The 14,542-nt window shown below is 36.1% G+C and overlaps 1 long non-coding RNA gene across 2 annotated transcripts; it reads left to right on the forward strand.

The window, feature by feature from the left end:
• Window positions 1-3,673: 3,673 nt before the first annotated feature.
• On the forward strand, window positions 3,674-11,745 carry LOC136852892 (uncharacterized). 2 transcript variants are annotated; one of them, XR_010857257.1, is made up of 5 exons: window positions 3,674-3,779; window positions 6,115-6,281; window positions 9,023-9,067; window positions 10,316-10,504; window positions 11,613-11,745. It is a non-coding gene; the product is annotated as an uncharacterized lncRNA (long non-coding RNA). The 2 variants fall into 2 exon arrangements; XR_010857258.1 differs by lacking the exon at window positions 10,316-10,504 and having other exon boundaries at window positions 3,675-3,779.
• Window positions 11,746-14,542: the final 2,797 nt, after the last annotated feature.

A 14,542-nucleotide genomic window follows, 5' to 3' on the forward strand; every position in this document is an offset into this window, starting at 1 on the left:
CTCTCTCTCTCTCTCTCTCTCTCTATGAAAGCCATAAAATCTACAAGTGTTCAAAATCAGAAAGGAAATCTCTCTCTCTCTCTCTCTCTCTCTCTCTCTCTCTCTCTCTCTCTCTCTCTCCCCTAACAAAAATGAGAGTACACAATTTGCATGAACAAACAGCATTTATCATAATCATAGGTTCCATATAAGAAAACAAACTCCACTCTCAAGGTCTTTCTCTCCTCCAAGAACTCGATGCCATATGCCCCCGGGGGCACTGTGCCCCAAGAGGGTCAGGAACATTCCTCTCGTTTACGTAAGGCTGGGTATAAGTTAGTACTATATAAGTGGTCTTGAATGTACGTCTGTTTTCCTTATACTGCGAGTCAAGAAGTCCCGCTCTCTCATTTGGGTCAATTTTTCAGGGTGTGTGGGTGTGTTTGTGTGTGTATGTGTACGTGTGTATGTGTGTGTGTATGTGTAGCTATCACTGATCATTAATCTAAACGCTTACCGGGCGAAATCATTGCAGACATGTTTGTGCGATTCCCAATAATCAAACCCATGTGCACAATGGAAAACGCTGACACCTCTGGGGATATAGTCTCTCTCTCTCTCTCTCTCTCTCTCTCTCTCTCTCTCTCTCTCTCTCTCTCTCTCTCTCTCTGTCAGATTGCTGATGTAAACGTGAGATTAATACTATTTTTTTTAACAGGATAAACAAATCGAGTGAAGTTTGGCGCCAAAGATATTTCCCACCATTTTTTTAGTGACGTAACAGTGTCTTGGGTTGTAGCGGTAGGCCTCTCTCTCTCTCTCTCTCTCTCTCTCTCTCTCTCTCTCTCTCTCTCTCTCTCTCTCTGTCAGATTGCTGATGTAAAAGTGAGATTATTATTACTATTTTTTTTAACAGGATAAACAAATCGAGTGAAGTTTGGCGCCAGAAATATTTCCCGCCATATTTTTAGAGTGACGTAACATAGTGTCTTGGGTTGCGGCAGTAGGCCTATTCGTATCTCTCTCTCTCTCTCTCTCTCTCTCTCTCTCTCTCTCTCTCTCTCTCTCTCTCTATCTCTCTCTCTCTCTCTCTCTCTGTCAGATTGCTGATGTAAAAAGTGAGATTATTAATACTATTTTTTTAACAGGATAAACAAATTGACTGAAGTTTGGTGCCAAAAATATTTCCCGCCATTTTTTTAGAGTCACGTAACATAGTGTCTTGGGTTGTGGCGGTAGGCCTATTCTCTCTCTCTCTCTCTCTCTCTCTCTCTCTCTCTCTCTCTCTCTCTCTCTCTCTCTCTGATCAGATAGGCCATGCCAAGTGTACGATTTAAATTCCTGTGCCGAGTCAGTTCGACTTCTTATACTTTACATCTTACTGGAACGGAATGGAATACATAGCGATTAGGCCAAAGGCCAATCACTGTGATCTATGAGGTCATTCAGCGCTGGAAAGAAAACTGAGAGAGTAGGTAGTTAGAAAAGTGTAACAGGAAGAAAATCTTTTGCAGTTACACTATAAAATAATTGTTAGGAGGGAGTTGATAGCGTTTCAGAAAGGTAATATGAACGGAGGTACAGTAAAAGGAATGAAAAGGGTTGCAGCAGCTAGGGCCCATGGAGACACCTAAGGATTTTTGAAATTTTGTTATTAAAAAATGTATATTATTATTTTTTTATGAGCACCGAAACGGGATATAAAAGCGAAAGGTTATTGTATAATTTCTATGTTAATTTTGTTGTTGAGAAATTATTAATTTTTTATTTTTAATGTAATAATAATAATAATAATAATAATAATAATAATAATAATAATAATAATAATAATAATTGCAATAGTACTAAGCTCTAAACAAAAGCGAAAAAACTCACAGAAATAAAAGATATAAGCTGGAATAGTAATAATAATAATAATAATAATAATAATAATAATAATAATAATAATAATAATAATAGTACTAAGCTCTAAACAAAAGCGAACAAACTCACAGAAATAAAAGATAAAAGCTGGAATAATAATAATAATAATAATAATAATAATAATAATAATAATAATAATAATAATAATAATAATAATAATAATAATAATAATAATAATAGCACTTACTCAAATAAAAAATAAAAGCGGGAATCCTCCCCCTCTAGAAAAAAAAGAAAAAAAAACTAAAATAAAAGCCTTTAGTATCCTACGAACTAAAGAAGGTTATTCAAAGCTTCTCAAAAGTTCTAAAGGAACCAATTTTACTTCTTTTGTTTCAAATGTTTGCGAAGATCTCTTCTGGCAACATTCATCACAAACATCGGTTGTTTGCTTTTGTTTGCTAGTGATTTTGTGGCCTTTGTGCGTTGTGCGTATGTGTGTGTAGGTGTATGTTTGTGTTTGTGTATAGGAGTGTGTATATCTGTCGTTTTTTAGAACCGTAGGTCTAGGTTCGAAACCTGCCTGCCCTTAGTGTATAAAGTTCGTTAATCTATATTAAATGATATTAGGGCATTTATATAGGGTTTGTGTGTATGTGAATGTGTATGTGCATGCGTTTGCGTGTGTTTGTTTATAATAGTGTATATATCTAACGGTTTTCTAAATCATAGGCCTAAGCTCAGAAGCATGTGGGTATACTGTAAATTATTACCAAAGTCTAGTTAATTCGATATTAAATCGATATTTAGGGCTTGATATACATATACAGATAGAAAAATAGATAGATAGATAGATAGATAGATAGATAGATAGATAGATAGATAGATAGATAGATAGATAGATAAGTATTCATATAGACAGTCCAAAAACAAATTTACGAACACAAGAAGTTAAACATTGCAAAGGTTCGGTCTACAGCGTAATCTACACCTCCCTAAACCTCCGCTATAAATTAGATCAGGTCCCTTCCTTTCCAACCCTTCCCCATCTACCTTCCTCCCCCTTCCCTTTCGTCACCCTTACCCATTCCAAAACCCCCTATTTCTTCCCTTTTTTCCCCATTTTTTCCCCTCCTAAGTTTGGCTCGCTTGCCAAAATGGGGAAGCTTTCTACCCCCTCTTGTTTTATGCTCCGGAACATTAGCGCATTTTTTGGTACTTTTTATTTATTTGTTTGTTTATTTTGATTAAAGGGAATGTTTTTTAGGAAGTGGGTCATAATTTTTTTTGTTATTTACGCTTTCCGAAAGTAGGTAGAGAAGAAGAAGAAGAAGAAGAAGAAGAAGAAGAAGAAGAAGAAGTAGAAGAAGAAGAAGTAGAAGAAGAAGAGCGTGTTTAAACAACAAGGCGATCTGACCAAACGCCTCGTAAATCGTTCGGTTGTTTATGTAACTTTTATTCCTCTAAACCCGAAACTAAACCACTAAACCACCAATCTCACGTAAAATAGCGCTAAAAATAACATCCGTAGACGTCATCACATCGAAATTCGTTTTTAAATGACCGTAAATAACGTAAAAACAAGCGATTCGAATCGCGACATATGGCAGCGTCTCCTCCATCGTTCGGTTATTTATAAAACTTTAATTCCTCTAAAGAAAAAACTGAACCGCTAAACCATCAAATCACATCAAATAACGTTAAATAACACACCCGTACGCGTAAATTACACCGTAATTCATTCAGAAACAACCGTAAATAACGTCCAAACAAGCGATTTGAATCGCGACATTTGGCAACTTCCTGCGCGGCAAGACCGGGAGCGATGGGTAAAAAAAAAAATGGTATGGTTTATACTGTAGAGTCTCTCCAGTATTCTTCCTTTTAACAGTCTATTCATTGCCCTTACGGTGGTCGTTGGTGGTGCGTAGCCGGTGGTGCGGTGACCGAAAGCTTAGAGTAACATTTCGTAATCGTGTCAATGTAATCGGTCGCCATATTGAAAAGATAATCGCTAAAATAATCGGGTATTTTTTTTTTTTTTATGAAATTGCAACGTGTGGCTATTCGTGGTCGGTTCTATTGCTAACAGATGTTTAGTCGGCCTGTTCCGTGTGTCTGATCCTAAACAGTTTAGAAGAGGGAGTGTTTAGAAGCTTAAAGTAAACTTTAATGAATTTGTTAATGTAATTTAATTTTATAGTAATGTAATAATTATAAAATAATTCAAGTATTTGTTGACGAAAATGAAACGTGATTCTATAGTGGCCGGCCCTTTAAAAGCCGTTTTATTGCTTACAGATGTTTAGTAGGGCGGCTGTTTGTGTTTATTCCTACACAGTTAAGAAGAGAGTGTGTGTTTAGTGTCGTTTAGAAGGATTGTATTAATTGTGTAGCATTGCTAAGGAAGTGATTAGGCCTATATATAAAAACTATATGTAAACTTTACCGTGTCACTTGTTGAATCCAGAATTGATTCTAAACAGTTAAGAAGGGAGAGAGTTTAGTTTCGTTTAGAAGGGTAATAATCGTGCAGTATTGCTAAGTAATGAGGCATATATATAAGACTAAGCCATATGTCATGTAAAGTCTTAATACGTCACTTGATTCTAATCTGCTAAGACAAGAGAGTGTGTTTAGCTTCGTTTAGAAGGGTAATAATTTTGCAGTATTGCTTAGTAATGAGGCCTATGTATTAAGCCTATGTGCTACTATGTCTAAACTATAATGTCGCTTGTTGAATCCAGAACTAAGCCTAAATAGTTGAGAAGAGAGAGTGTTTAGTTTCGTTTAGAAGGGTAATAATGCAGTATTGCTTAGCAATGAAGCCTATTATGAAGCCTATTTGATGTTATGCAAACTCTAAACAGGATTTCACTTGTTGATTCCAGAACTAAGCCTAAACAGTTAAGAGGGAATGTTTAGTGTTTAGAAGGATGTAATCGTGCAGGATTGCTTAGTAATGAAGTCGTATTATGAGGCCTATTTGAAGTTATGCAAACTCTAAACAGGATTTCACTTGTTGAATACACGTAGAACTAGGCCTAAACAGTTTAGAAGAGAGTGTGTGCTTTCTGAAGTGTTTAAGTCATATTGTTAGGGAGAGACTAAACAGTTATGAAAGACACTGAAATCTGATCAAGAGAGAGAGAGAGAGAGAGAGAGAGAGAGGAGGGGTTAACTGTGATTAAACTAGCCCGAACTCTATTGGCCAGAGAGAGAGAGAGAGAGAGAGAGAGAGAGAGAGAGAGAGAGAGAGAGAGAGAGAGATTGCGAGATTGCAAGTTCAAAATGATGAAAGTTAATACTAAGTGTCAAGTGATCTAATGAGTTAATTTATGTCTGTGTCGATGAGAGAGAGAGAGAGAGAAAGAGAGAGAGAGAGAGAGAGAGAGAGATAGAGACCCTTTGTAAAGAGAGAAAGGAGGACGCTTCACTGAAGGGAAGAACAGATAAGAAAGGGGTCGTCTAGTGTCTTAAGAGCTAGACCTACGAGAGAGAGAGAGAGAGAGAGAGAGAGAGAGAGAGTATTAAAGTATAGGAGGACATCCTCTCTCATTGATCGCCTCTCTCTCTCCCCCGGCGTAACATTGGTTGGGTTGGGCCGGTTTGCTCTTTTGAAGCCACGTTACTTGAAGTTATTTTTGTTACTTATCGTTACTTATAGTTACATATTGTTGCGTATCCAAAAAGTTTAAGTATTTTCTAAGTCGACTTTAGCCACTATAGCCTAGGCCTAGTGATCCTGACCCAATTTTAAGTTCATTGAAAGTGAAATGTTTTAAGTTTTAATGTTGTGCGTCTCTGTAGGCCTAAGCGAGTTGCATAGGCCTAAAGCGAGTTACATCATCAGAGTTATGTAAGGAGAGATACGTGAATGGCAACTTTAAATAAGTGTTTAGAAGTGTTTTAAAGTGATTTTGTACAGATATATATATTGTAATATACATATTATAATTTTGAAATCAAAAGGAATTTTGTAAAAAAAATATTGAAATCAAAACTAGTTTTGTGAAATATTGTGAAAAAATATATTTTTGTGTAACGAAAAATTACAGGAATATTTAAACATAATATTTCCACAACCAAAGATGTTTTTAATGAAATTATTATTATTATTATTATTATTATTATTATTATTATTATTATTATTATTAGATCGGTTTTGCTACACTAGGCCTAGGCCTGGTATTGAAAATTTAACTACCAAGCCTAACAAGATAAAAAATTTACTTAACATTCAATTAATAAAACCATATTTTATCTTTACAGTGATTACTAAAGTAACTTAAGTGTACTTTAAAGTGATTATAGGTCTATTATAAGTGATTTAAGTGTCCAGAATCACTTAGATACTGAACAAACTTCAAGAAACCTTAACACGAACATATCTTCTGGTATACAAGAACATCATTGATTTTAACATCTATTAAGTTAAGGTAAGTTTTTTTATTGTTTATTTTGAGAGAGAGAGAGAGAGAGAGAGAGAGAGAGAGAGAGAGAGAGAGAGACTGTGCAGATTCGTATCGTATCTCCAAGAATAAGTACTACAATACAATGACCGTCTCGGCATGCGTGTGTGTGAGAGAGAGAGAGAGAGAGAGAGTGGCACATCCCCTTTAAAATAGGTTACGCAAGATTATTGAGCCTGAAAGTTAAGAGAGAGTCATGACTAGGCCGAAATGGTAGCCATATTGAATACCTTTAACAGACCATATTGTATAATTGACCTGTGCATTATGCGCATGCGCGGGTGTATAACGAGTATACCTATACACAGAGCTATACAGGAGAGGTGTAAGCGTATTTATAAGTGTATTTAAAAGTGTATCTGTAAGTGCATTCATAAGCTAGTTGGGAAATGCTCTGTGGAAATCAGGATTGGTCTAACTACCCTGTTTTGCCTAAGGCAAAATGAATCTCTTTCATAAAGGCTTCGGTTGGTAACAGAGCTCTCTCTCTCTCTCTCTCTCTCTCTCTCTCTCTCTCTCTCTCTCTCTCTAATGCCTCTTTTAATGGAAACTCCAGAGATTTCATATAGTTTTTTTTATTTTTTGTGCTGCAGTAATTTGGCTCAGGCTGACTTATGTCATCATCTCTCTCTCTCTCTCTCTCTCTCTCTCTCTCTCTCTCTCTCTCTCTCTCACACACACACACACACACACACACACACACACACACACACACAATCACATTGTATGCTCCCATTGTTGGAGATGTAGTCCCATATTCTCTCTCTCTCTCTCTCTCTCTCTCTCTCTCTCTCTCTCTCTCTCTCCAGCAGGCAAGCGCTTAAGGTTAGCGCATACAAATGTTTGTGTATGTGTATGAATGTATGTATGTATGTAATTGTGTGTGTGCACAAGGCTCAGTGTTACGTAATATTACCAAGGTCAACAGTGCGCTTTCTGAAGCCACTCTGGTTTCCTTCTGCGCCGAGAGAGAGAGAGAGAGAGAGAGAGAGAGAGAGAGAGAGAGAGAGGGGTCTAAGTCAATTAAATAATTATATATATATATTATTCAGGACATGTAATGTTATAGGCCTATATAGGAATTTTGTTTATAGGCCTAATTTTTAGTATAAAATTGATGGAAAAATTAATGAAATTAATATTATTTTGAAATGGTGATTTCAGTTGTCATAATTCACAATATTCTGCAACAGCATCATCTGCTAATAATGTTATAGTTAATAACTGATATTACTAAATTATTATCTATAACCTATAACTATAAAAGTTATTATTATTATTATTATATTATTATTATTATTATTATTATTACAGCGGCTGTATGGCGCCAGCTGTTGGCTGCTGCTGCTGCTGCTGCTGCGAGAGAGAGAGAGAGAGAGAGAGAGAGAGAGAGAGAGAGAGAGAGAGAGAGAACAAACGTCTCTCTCTCAGACAGATTTGTAGCTCAAGTTGTTTAGATGGGATCGCTTATTTAAAGTACCGGCATTTCCGTCTCTCTCTCTCTCTCTCTCTCTCTCTCTCTCTCTCTCTCTCTCTCTCTCTCTCTCTCTCTCTGATTCAAATTTTCTTTCCACTACTAAGATTGGTACCAATCGTTTCTTTCTTTCTCTCTCTCTCTCTCTCTCTCTCTCTCTCTCTGATTCATTTGTCTACAAATAGTTTTGCTTCTCCATCACGACTACAGACAGATTGGTACAAATAGTGCGCTCTCTCTCTCTCTCTCTCTCTCTCTCTCTCTCTCTCTCTCTCTCTCTCTCTCTCTCTCTCTCTCTCTCTGATTCATTTGTCTACAAATAGTTTTGTTTCTCCAACACGACTACAGACAGATTGGTACTAACAGTGCGCTCTCTCTCTCTCTCTCTCTCTCTCTCTCTCTCTCTCTCTCTCTCTCTCTCTCTCTCTCTAAAAAAAACTGATGTTTATTTTGTCTAAAAGCTCTGTAGACATTTGTAGACATCTGTATTTAAGGGAACTGAAAGCTGTGCTGTAATTTACTGTGGTAATTTACCTGTAATACTTCCGGCAATACAGAGGCCTATAGATAGTCAATGGTTTACTCTTTCTTATTTTTAATATCATAAACTTATTGATTTTCTAAGTATAGGCCTATTTTATACCTTTTTAAGTAATATTTTAAATATATAAGATTTGGAAAGCCATAGGCCTATTTCCTGTTGGCTAGTGAAGCCTCATTTTCGTCTTATTTGCTAAAATGTCTCTCTAAATTTGATTTTCTAAGTGTAGGCCTAATTTTTTATTTTTTTAATATTAATATTCCAAATATATTAGTTTCTGACCTCCGAAAAACCATAGGCCTATTCCTTATAGGCCTATAAAACTCATTCATTTTCATCTTATTTGTTAAAATAAATCTTAAACTTAATGATTTTCCAAGTATAGGCCTATTTTTTTAATTATTATAAATATTAATTTCCAAATTTTATTAGTTTTTGGCCTCTGAAAGTCCATAGGCCTATTCCTCATAGGTCTATAAAATACCTAATTCATTTTCATTTGCTGAAATATATCTATATATCTTAAAATTGTTGATTTTTAAAGTATAGGCCTGTTTTTTTTACCTATTTTAAATATTAAATTTCAAAATTATACAAGTTTCAGACCTCTGAAAGTACATAGGCCTCTTTCCTATAGGCCTATGAAACGCTTAATTCTCTAAAGAATATTTAATTCATTATTTCTTCTTTCAGATCAAGAGAAGCTATGTCGCTCTTCTTTGGAGATTACACCCCGACGTGAGTATTCAAATACTCATTATATTATTAAATACTCATTATATCATTCAAGCAGTCATTATACTATTATTCAAATACTCATTATGCTAATTTTTGTGACTTAGGCCTACAAAATTCAATTAAAATAGGTCTACAGGTATGATACATTACTCTGTTCAAATTATTATGTTATTCAAATACTCATTATATTATTCAGTTACTCATTATATTCATATTAATAGACTAGGCCTATGAAATTTAATTGCACATAGGCCTAAGGGCGTAATACATTTCTCGTCCATGGTTTGAATTCTCCAAATTTCCTTAAAATTTTATCTCTAATTTTTAAATTTTCATTGTATTTTCATCATCAGTTCGTCATTATGATATACCATCTTCATTATACTCATGATACCATTAGATATATTGGTTTTTTATTTCATTGTATTTTCATCATTAGTTCATTATAATGCACAACATTCATACTCCTGATTCATTATACTCATAATGCTTTATGCTCATCATGGTTCATTATACTCATAATTCATTATACTCATCATGATTCATTATACTCTTTGATTCATTATACTCATCATACTTCACTATACTACTCATGATTCATCATAATTCATCTGACTGTTAGACTGAACTGACTGCAAACTGACAAATTAAAGTTATATTTTTTTAATACAGGAGATCAAATAATTATTAATTTCTGTATTTGTATAAGTGTCTTTGCCAAGCATTACAGGTACAGGAGTGACTGTGTAGGCCTATGAGGACTGTATTATAGGCCTATGGGGATACTGCCTATAAACAGGCCTAGAAATTCAAGCTTCTCAGGCACAGGAGTGACTGACTGTGCTATAGGCCTATGGGGATATATATAGCCTATATATATGTGTATCAAAGATCAGCAGTGAGTGTATAGGCTTATAGGGGATACTGCCTGTATATATTATAGGCCTATTGAGATACTGCTTGTGTGTATATAGGCCTAGAAATTCAAGCTTTACAGGTACAGGAGTGTGTATTATAGGCCTGTGGGGGATACTGCCTATATATAGGCCTAGAAATTAAAGCTTTTCAGGTGCAGGAGTGACTGTATTACAGGCCTATGGGGATACTACCTATGTATAGGCCTAGAAGATCAAGCTTTTCAGGTACAGGAGCGACTGTTATAGGCCTATGCAGATACTGTGTGTATATATATATGTATATATATATATTTTTTGCACATATAGAGGCCTAGAAATTCAAGCTTTTCAGGTACAGGAGTGTCTATAGGTCCATGGGGATACTACCTATATATAGGCCTAGAAATTCAAGCTTTTCAGGTACAGGAGTGACTGTACTATAGGCTTATGGGGATACTGCCTATATAATATATAGACCTAGAAGGTCCCTGAATTGGAGTCAAGACTCAGGAGCGAGCGTTGGATCTTTTATGTGTTTTTGGTGAGTTTTTAACTTTAATTTAAAGCCTTTTTTTTATTATATATTATATTTAATATCATTTACTCTCTCTCTCTCTCTCTCTCTCTCTCTCTCTCTCTCTCTCTCTCTCTCTCTCTCTCTCTCTCTCTCTCTCTCTCTAAGTAAGCCTTTATAGAGGTTTTTAGCACTAGACTAGATTATATTCATTCTGTGAACCTCATTGTATCGTTTATTGTTGTATCGATATATATATATATATATATATATATATATATATATATATATATATATATATATATATATATATTATATATATATATATATATATATAATATATATATATACACTATATATAAAATATAAAACAAATGACATATTTTTTTAGTTGACCAAACAAAATTTCCCGTTTTCTTCAATGCCGTGTGCTGGCTCTCAAACATGAAGTGTACCTACCGTATACTTTATTTCTCTCTCTCTCTCTCTCTCTCTCTCTCTCTCTCTCTCTCTCTCTCTACTAGATTATTTTGAGATTATCGTCAATTGTAAGTGAAATTTGGACATTGTGAAAGTACCTTTAAAAGTTTTTTCCTATCTGTGAAACGTTTAACTATTTTTAAACTCTCTCTCTCTCTCTCTCTCTCTCTCTCTCTCTCTCTCTCTCTCTCTCTCTCTCTCTCTCTCGTGACAGAGAAAGAGAGAGAGAACTTTACTGGTAACATTTGGCAGGAAGAGAGAGAGAGAGAGAGAGAGAGAGAGAGAGAGAGAGAGAGAGAGAGAGAGAGAGAGAGAATATTCACTCTAAATCTGTTTTTCCCTGTCTGAATAATAGGCCTAGTTATATATAAACTCCCAATTATCACTATAGAATGTTATAATATTGTAAAATTATTACTGTAATTTGTTATAATTCTTAATTATATAATCCTCAAATTACTACTGATGGTTTATATACTTAAACTGCATTCGTCACTCATAAATATTTCTGTAAATGTTGTAGAGAAACTCAAATCTTAACAGACTGATGTATTCCTATCAATAAATCCATCTATTGTATTTACACAATTTCGAAATGGTCAGGCTGTCTTAAATTCCTTTTTTTTTTCTTATATATTTTTTTTTCTTTTTACAGATTCTCTCCATTTCCTTTCACTTGCACGCGGAGCCGTTAACCCCAAAATGGCTCCCAGTTTGCACTCCCAAAGACACAGTTCACTGACGCCAGGGAGAGAGAGTTGGAGATTTCGGCTGGATTTGGCTACTTAGAATTGTAAGTATTGTACTTTTATACATCCTGGTTTTAAGTAAGGTCTTAAATGAGCCTTTACTGTAATCGTAGGAGAGAATAAAGCAATTGTTTGGTGAGTTTTGCTTGAGTTTAATGGTGTGGGTCTAGCTTTTTCTCTCTCTTCGATTGACACAAGATTTCAGCTCGACTTCTCTACTTAGAATTGTAAGTAATTTACTTTTAGACATGCTGGTTGTAAGTAAGGTCTTAAATGAGCCTTTACTTAAATCGTAGGAGAGAATAAAGCAATTGTTTGGTGATTTATGCTTGAATTTAGTGTTATAGGTCTATAGTTCTCTATCACTCGATTTCTCTACTTAGAATTATAAGTAATTTACTTTTAGACATCCCTCTTTTAAGTAATGTCTTAATGGAGCCTTTACTGAAATCGTAGTAGAGAAAAAGCGTCATTAATTGGTATATTTTTTTTATTAACACTATAGGTCCAGAGCCAGCTACCAGTGGTATAGATATTTAAGTAACATGTCATTTATAAGTGCAAATATTCTACTTACAACCATAATTCGAACCCTCTCTGCTTAAGTAAGGTCTTAATGGAGCCTTTACTTAAATCGTAGAGGAGAAAAAAGTAATTAATTGGTGTATATTAGTCTAAATTTAACTTTATAGGTTGTATATTAGTCTAAATTTAACTTTATAGGTTGTATATCAGTCTAAATTTAACTTTATAGGTTGTATATTAGTCTAAATTTAACTTTATAGGTTGTATATTAGTCTAAATTTAACTTTATAGGTTGTATATTAGTCTAAATTTAACTTTATAGGTTGTATATCAGTCTGAATTTAAAGCTATGGGTCTAGACCTATCTCCAAGTGTTGTAGAGTTTGTGTTGTAGAGTTTTAAGTAACTTTTTATCACTTATAAGTGCAAATATAACACTTAAAGACCTCATGATATTGTTTGAGACATCACAATGGCCACTTTACCACACTTACAACAAAAGAAAGATCATTTATTGATCGGATAATGAGGGATCTTGATGCTACGCACGCATATCACCACCTCTGTGTGGGAGGGACTAGAGAGGACAATAGGTGTTTGGGACCGGATACAACCGAACACCTGTGTATTATAGAGCTCTTCGTGGATTTGTGTGGGCGTGGGGGTTGATGTGTGGGTGTGGGAAGGGGGAAATGATAATGTTTTAATGCTTATGAGTGTGGGAAGGGGGCGTTGTGGGAGAGGGGGAAGACAATTACAAAACATGTGACTTTTCTAGATAGTCAGCTCATGACGTCATCGACCTCTAGACCTATTCATGATTTGTGTGGGTGTGGGAGTGGGGAAATGGTGACATTTTACTGCTTGTAAGTGTGGGAAGGGGGAGGGGGATGGGGAGGGGGTGTGGGACAGGGGGAGAAGTCACACTTGCAAAATAAGTGGTTTGTGACATTTACCGTTGGAGTCAGCTTCTGACCCATGACGTCATTGACCTCTAGCCCCATAAGTGGGTATGGAGTGGGTATTTTCGTAGTATTTTCGTAAGTAATACTTAAGTCACTTATGATTAAGTGTTTAAGTAAGTTTTTGTCACTTAATGAACGTATAATTCAATAATTAAGTCACTTAAGGACTGATATAAGTCTATGTCGCAATGGCGGTTTGACAAGCTGGTGGTGCTATTCGTCACGGAGAGAGAGAGAGAGAGAGAGAGAGAGAGAGAGATGGACGCTCCACTGAGGACAGGGGATGATAAGAAAGAAAAAGATAACCTGAGAGAGAGAGAGAGAGAGAGAGAGAGAGAGAGAGAGAGAGAGAGAATGAGCTACAGTCCAAGACGTCTTCGCAGAACGTAGACGCAGCCAGCCTGGCTTCCCCCCCCCCTCTCTCTCTCTCTCTCTCTCTCTCTCTCTCTCTCTCTCTCTCTCCACAACCCACCCAAACCAGAGTTTAGGAGGCGGCGGCGGGAGTTTTATTGCTTTCAGCCCACACCGCCCATCCTATGGGACACCCAACCCGTATCCCATCCTATATCCTACAGGGTGTTTGTTGCAGGCATGTCCTCCCAAGGTCAAACCGTCACATACACGCACATACAAACACACACACACAAACTCACTCACTCTCTCTCTCTCCAAAAATCTATCTGCACCCCCGGGGCCAAAGTAGCCACTGTGGCGCCCCTTTGATTCTGTCTACACGAAATCGAGACATTTTCAAACAATTCTTGACCTACGGAGGATTGCATGGGATTCATTTAAATCCTAAGTGGATTAATGTAATAGGATTGATGTTAGATCAATCCTAAATTGTCACGGATTTTATTGTAAACTTTCGCTCCTTATTCTCGGAGAAAAAGGTTGTATTAATAACGGAAGTGGCAACTCCTCCTATTTCACTGCGTATGTACCTGTCAGTCACATAGTAGCACTCTCTCTCTCTCTCTCTCTCTCTCTCTCTCTCTCTCTCTCTCTCTCTCTCTCTCTCTCTGCAAAAGTCGTTGCACTCTGTACACTGGGGGAGACCAGTTCTGTCTCCTGTCTTGACAGATAAAGAATATCTCTCTCTCTCTCTCTCTCTCTCTCTCTCTCTCTCTCTCTCTCTCTCTCTCTCTCTCTCTCTGCTGAACAACAGACGTACAGTATTGTACTGAACGTCGCCTATATTCAAAGCTAATTCGTACTCAGTCCCCCCCTTCTCTCTCTCTCTCTCTCTCTCTCTCTCTCTCTCTCTCTCTCTCTCTCTCTCTCTCTCTCTTTCTATACTATTGAAGTTATTATTAAGACTCATTCGTTAATATTTAACTTAATTA

Source organism: Macrobrachium rosenbergii, chromosome 26 (genome assembly GCF_040412425.1).
Source record: "Macrobrachium rosenbergii isolate ZJJX-2024 chromosome 26, ASM4041242v1, whole genome shotgun sequence".
NCBI classification, from domain to species: Eukaryota; Metazoa; Arthropoda; class Malacostraca; order Decapoda; family Palaemonidae; genus Macrobrachium; species Macrobrachium rosenbergii.